Consider the following 7,153-nt stretch of genomic DNA (forward strand, 5'->3'; position numbering starts at 1 on the left):
GAGTTTGCGCATCACCCGAACCGGTTCAGACCGGGTGCTGGGAGATTTGGTGAATACCAACGCCTCTGTCTCCATGTTGTGATGCTGAAATGTAAGGAATTATAACATAGCTTCAACAATGGGATGGTCAGACTGGGTTTCTTAGCTGTTGCCTAAACGACACATTGATCGACAGCTAATCTCTGCTGGACAAACTAGCATTTGACCAATTACGCGATACTTTAGTTCTGGTCGACAGTTTATGAACACAGATAGAAAGAAGCCAGATGTCTCACAGGATGTATATATCTGAAGCATCCGTTTAGAACTTCCACTCACCACAAATATGGTAATGAGAGGAAGTCCAGTAGCGGGAAACTAATTTTCTAATCGATTAAACAAACATTCGATCTCAATACAATTTAACTAGAGTGTGTTACGAACAGATTGCACAACGTTTTGTAGACTTGCCAAAGTTTCAAGAAATTGCGTTGTTCAGAAGGATTGCAAGGGCGACTCGAGTTATTGCATACGCGCACTTCACCGAGAAGGCGTTCCCTAACGAAAATATGCAATTACATGCTAAATCGCGTCAATAGGATGTCGCTAGCTGGTGCTTGGCAATGTCCACCTTGCTTGTTTTCCCCACTATGCTTTCTTTTGCTGATTTAAATATATTGGGTTAGTTACTAGTAATCTTTGCTGTAACGGTCCGCAGCCTATTTATCCTCGCAAAAGCAATAGTGGTTTCAAGAAACAAGATCTCGCATAGTTTTGCTGGTAGAGGGCGTCAGAATCGTTGGTTTGTAGGCTTTTTCTAACTATTTTTTGTAGGCTGCCGCACTTATGTGGCTTTTATAGTCCATTGTCGACGCTTAAAAACCAACAGATCTAACATGCTCTGTTATGAGCTTTATTTCACAGAATGCATATGGTCTATCACTCGACTGATAATATAGGTTTGTGTGTGACTGGCTGCTCTGCGTCACGGATACAAACACATGTGATCATCACGGGCGAAATTATGCCTTTGCAATGACCTTTTCCGAGAAAGTGAGAGAGTGGAGCGCTATTGCAAGCCATGTTCAATGAATTTGGATATGTATTGTTTTTCAGACAATAGCCTTAATCAGACTTTATAAGGACAGCACTATTGATTGTTCACAACAAATATGACCCCCCTAGCACCCCGACCCCCCATTTTGAAGTACTTTAGGCTATGTCTAAATGTTACTTTTAGGGAATTTCTGGGTGTTGTATAATGTGGGATGTTTCTTGTAGAATTCAGAAAATTGATGATTAAGTTCTAGACTGGACAGGCACACAGGTGGAACTACAGAATGAATAGGCCAGGTCAGTTGTACTAAAACCAATCACAAGACACAAACACCCATCTTTCTCACCTTGGTTCAATAGCACTACCCTTGTTCCAGCTGAATCACATCCATCATGGACAAAACAGCCTTGCCATTTCCACTGACCAATCAGACTTCCAATGAGGAGCAATACATGCATCCTTCAATGTGAGCACAGCAAGACTGGAATGACAGTTTTTCTTACAATCAAGTTCTGTAAAATAGACTAACAACTGTGAATCACTGAGATGCCCAGATTAGACTTTTGTTGTAAATGTTGGAAGATATGCAACACACTTTAAAAGTGTGTGTGCCTTTTGAAGTGAATTTGATTGTAAGACATGAAATGAAAGGTCAAGCCCCTCTAATTGTGCTTCATAAAGCCATAAAGTTCATGGCTGCAATCAATGTTAGATGTTACTTTATCCTAAGGGGGTTGTTATGGTTGATCCTAGACTAGTCAATAAACAGTTTTAGTTAACATGTAGTTTATAAATAATTGATTAATAGTTTTAACTCATAAACATAAGTCATACAAATTGTGGAATGATCATTTTGGTGCATGTCAAATAGTGAGCTAATATGTCGCTGTAAAATAACAGCAATAATAGATTACAATACACCAAAACAACGCTATTTGAACCAATGAGTTAAAGAGTAAGTGTTTGATAAAGATTTATAAACTACATACAGTTGAAGTCGGAGGTTTACATACACATTAGCCAAATACATTTAAACTCAGTTTTCCACAATTCCTGACATTTAATCCTAGTAAAAATTCCCTGTCTTAGGTCAGTTATTTTAAGAATGTGAAATGTCAGAATAATAGTAGAGAGAATGATTTATTTAAGCTTTTATTTCTTTCATCACATTCCCAGTGGGTCAGAAGTTTACATACACTATTTTTTTAATTTATTTTTTGGGGGTGGGGTAAGGGGGGGTAGAAGGATTACTTTATCCTATCCCAGGTATTCCTTAAAGAGGTGGGGTTTCAAGTGTCTCCGGAAGGTGGTGAGTGACTCTGCTGTCCTAGCGTTCTGGGATTGATTTGCACTTTTCGCACCAAAGTACGGTCATCTCTAGGAGACAGAACGCGTCTCCTTCCTGAGCGGTATGACGGCTGCGTGGTCCCATGGTGTTTATACTTGGGTACTATTGTTTGTACAGATGAACGTGGTACCTTCAGGCGTTTGGAAATTGCTCCCAAGGATGAACCAGACTTGTGGAGGTCTACAATAATTTTTCTGAGGTCTTGGCTGATTTCTTTTGATTTCCCCATGATGTCAAGCAAAGAGGCACTGAGTTTGAAGGTAGGCCTTGAAATACATCCACAGGGACACCTCCAATTGACTCAAATGATGTCAAGTAGCCTATCAGAAGCTTCTAAAGCCATGACATCATTTTCTGGAATATTCCAAGTTGTTTAAAGGCACAGTGAACTTAGTGTATGTAAACTTCTGACCCACTGGAATTGTGATACAGTGAATTGTAAGTGAAATAATCTGTCTGTAAACAAATGTTGGAACAATTACTTGTGTCATGCACAAAGTAGATGTCCTAACCGACTTGCCCAAACTATAGTTTGTTAACAAGAAATTTGTGGAGTGGTTGAAAAATGAGTTTTAATGACTCCAACCTAAGTGTATGTAAACTTCCGACTTATATTTTACAGACACTCTTATCCAGAGCAACTTACAGTTAGTGAGCGCATACATTTTTTAAAATACTGGCCCCCCGTGGGAATTGAACCCACAACCCTGGCGTTGCAAGCGCCATGCTCTACCAACTGAGCTACATGGGACCACAACTTCAAATTTATGTTTCTTATGTGAGAATCCCCAATAAAAAAATTGTAACAATTCAGTAATACTGATTTTTTAAAATAGATTTTATTTAGATTTGACTAACTGTTTTTCTTTTGTGATTCATAGAAGACAATCATGACCGGCTTCCACCAGATGTCATATCTTACTATCTTCATTATTTTGGGGACATGGGTGATGAACTAATAATGACTAAAAAGGTCTTGGAAAAGTGTCTGTAAAAATGTCTTATACAGAAATAATAATTATTAGTCTAGATCGCCATCTAGTGAAATAATACTGTGTACAGTTTAGGCAGCCTTGTCTGAATGTTATTCTGTGCCAAATAGGGTTGGGGTCAATTCCTAACTGTATTTGAATGACTGTGAACCAGTGGCACTAAACGTGGCTGTTATGAAACAGGGCAATATTTAAAGTAATTGCGGTTTAAATGAAGGAGAGCTAGGCCCTACACCTTTACCGGGCAACAATGTCTACTAAAAATTAAACACTTTTGGCTAAAGACAATCTAGAATCATGGAACACTCTGCGTTAAGGTATTATATAGATAAACACATGGGATGTTTTTTCCCCCAGTCTTCCACCATTTGTATGTGTTCCCTGGTCAAACAAAGCCAAGGTGTGTTTCATTCAAGAACTTCAATTGACTTTCAATGATTTTTCCCTCCCTAGGCTTTCTTATTTAAAAAAATGTTTATGTGTCTGAGGTTGAGATATGACCTGTGGGCTTATGGTGTATGTCAATAGGTATATACAGAGAATTGACATTACCATTAGACAGATTCCCAGATCCCAGTCTGTAGCTTTTAAGAGATAAAAAACGATATACAGCTAAAATCATTCTGGGATGAGAACGGAGCAGAAGACACATTTCCGTTGTTCGCTGTAAAACATGGAAAATAATGTTGTATTCTATTCTTGGAGACAGGCCCTTTATATCTTAATCAGACAGCAGTAAATGTTCTGTAAACTCCAGCCCAAGAGGCTTGTAGGAAGTCAAAACAAACATGCAGTAACTTTGTCAGCTGCTACAGAATCACACTGTGTACAGTGTTCACAGAATGTCATCAATACAATACAACAGTGAATAATCAGTGTGTCCTTGGCCCTTGTACCTCCAGTCTGGCGTCAATCACTATCAACAGAAATGAGAATAATTCATAACATTCAGTATCAAATCTATACTATTAGAAAAAAAAGGTGATTCGGTTTGTCCCCATAGGGGAACCCTTTTTGGTGCTAGGTAGAACCTTTTGCAGAGGGTTCTACCTAGACCTAGAACCCTCTATGAAGGATTCTTCATAGAACCCTCCATGAAAGGTTATTCCTAGAACCCTCTACGAAAGGTTCTACCAAGAACCCTTTTATCCTCTGAAGGTTTTTTCTAGGACCCTCTATGAAGGGTGTAAAGCCTTATTTGCATATATCCCAGTGTGCTTTTCGAGTGAATTGTAGAGTTACTGTACCACCCATGACTGTGTTTGTTAGTGACAGAGACATGGTTGTTGCATTCGATGGCTTTCAATCCTGTAGCCTTCATCAAGTGAGTGCCTAAGTGAATATGCTATCATTAAAATTAAACTTTATGACAACACATTACATAATAATAAGGCTTTACTTTGGCGGCCTAGTTTTACCTCACATTGTTCTGAAACTCCTGATTTGCAGGCTACATCAGGCGTGCAAGTCACATTATGCTAGCTTGCAAAGTGACGTGTAATTTCTATTGGAATCCAGCCAGAGTGAAGATATCCAACAATTTGAACTTTTAATCACCCGCCACCCACATTCAGAATGACTGCCAAGGTAGGGAAGATAGATAAATGAGACTACCTAAACCAGGGATGGGCAACTTTGATGGGGATGGGGGCCACAAAAAAATCTGAACTCATCATGAGGGGCTGCAGTGACTTACAGGTCTGCGTAACCACATCCATACCCACACATACAGTCAAATGATTTGAGCAATCAATCCATTTGTGCAGTTAAACTACTTAATTCTCTTAAAAAAATGCTTTATACCAGTAGCCAGGGCCGGGCCTTTTACAGGCCCAAAGTGAGATTTGATTGGGGGACCCCCCACCTCACGGGCAAATCATTTTGATGCCCCCATCTTGACAGTGGAGAAAAAAATGTACGTTTTATAGTCAAAGACATGCTCCAGAAATGTGGCGACTAAGTATTTTTTAAACCTCCACTTTGGGCTGGATGTGTCAATGTGTAGTTCATACATGCATAATCTATTAGCTGAATTACTGTTTTACCTCAATTAGCCACAAAATCCCTAGATTGAAAGCAACTTCTTCTGGAAGCTGTGCTGCGCAATTTTCCCAAAATATTACCCCACGTGGGCCAGCCCCCTAGCAATTTGAGTTCTAGCCAATAAGCTACAGCCCCTCACCATTGGGGTGACAAATAGCAAGATGCACAAACAGCAGAGCAAGAGAGAGCGCAATGATGTGGTGCACATACAGTTGAAGTCGGAAGTTTACATACACCTTAGCCAAATACATTTAAACTCAGTTTTTCACAATTCCTGACATTTTATCCTAGTAAAAATTCCCTATCTTAGGTCAGTTAGGATCACCACTTTATTTTAAGAATGTGAAATGTCAGAATACTAGTAGAGAGAATGATTTATTTCTGCTTTTATTTCTTTCATCACATTCCCAGTGGGTCAGAAGTTTACATACACTCAATTAGTATTTGGTAGCATTGCCTTTAAATTGTTTAACTTGGGTCAAACGTTTCGGGTAGCCTTCCACAAGCTTCCCACAATAAGTTGGGTGAATTTTGGCCCATTCCTCCTGACAGAGCTGGTGTAACTGAGTCAGGTTTGTAGAACTCCTTGCTCACACACACCTTTTCAGTTCTGCCCACAAATTGTCTATAGGATTGAGGTCAGGGCTTTGTGATGGCCACTCCAATACCTTGACTTTGTTGTTCTTAAGCCATTTTGCCACAACTTTGGAAGTATGCTTTGGGTCATTGTCCATTTGGAAGACCCATTTGCGACCAAGCTTTAACTTCCTGACTGATGTCTTGAGATGTTGCTTCAATATATCCACATAATTTTCCTTCCTCATGATGCCATCAATTTTGTGAAGTGCACCAGTCCCTCCTGCAGCAAAGCACCCCCACAGCATGATGCTGCCAACCCCGTGCTTCACGGTTGGGGTGGTCTTCTTCGGCTTGCAAGCGTTCCCCTATTTCCTCCAAACATAACGATGGTCATTATGGCCAAACAGTTCTATTTTTGTTTCATCAGACCAGAGGCCATTTCTCCAAAAAGTATGATCTTTGTCCGCATGTGCAGTTGCAAGCCGTAATCTGGCTTTTTTATGGCGGTTTTGGAGCAGGGGCTTCTTCCTTCCTGAGCGGCCTTTCAGGTTATGTCGATATAGGACTAATTTTTACTGTGGATATAGATACTTTTGTACCCGTTTCCTCCAGTATGTTCACAATGTCCTTTGCTGTTGTTCTGGGATTGATATGCACTTTTCGCACCAAAGTACGGTCATCTCTAGGAGACAGAATGCGTCTCCTTCCTGAGCGCTATGACGGCTGCGTGGTCCCATGGTGTTTATACTTGGGTACTATTGTTTGTACAGATGAACGTGGTATCTTCAGGCGTTTGGAAATTGCTCCCAAGGATGAACCAGACTTGTGGAGGTCTACAATTATTTTTCTGAGGTCTTGGCTGATTTCTTTTGATTTCCCCATGATGTCAAGCAAAGAGGCACTGAGTTTGAAGGTAGGCCTTGAAATACATCCACAGGTACACCTCCAATTGACTCAAATGATGTCAATTAGCCTATCAGAAGCTTCTAAAGCCATGACATCATTTTCTGGAATTTTCCAAGCTGTTTAAAGGCACAGTCAACTTAGTGCATGTAAACTTCTGACCCACTGGAATTGTGATACAGTGAATAGTAAGTGAAATAATCTGTCTGTAAACAATTGTTGCAACAATTACTTGTGTCATGCACAAAGTAG

This window comes from Coregonus clupeaformis, chromosome 24, assembly GCF_020615455.1.
Source record: "Coregonus clupeaformis isolate EN_2021a chromosome 24, ASM2061545v1, whole genome shotgun sequence".
Lineage (NCBI taxonomy): Eukaryota > Metazoa > Chordata > Actinopteri > Salmoniformes > Salmonidae > Coregonus > Coregonus clupeaformis.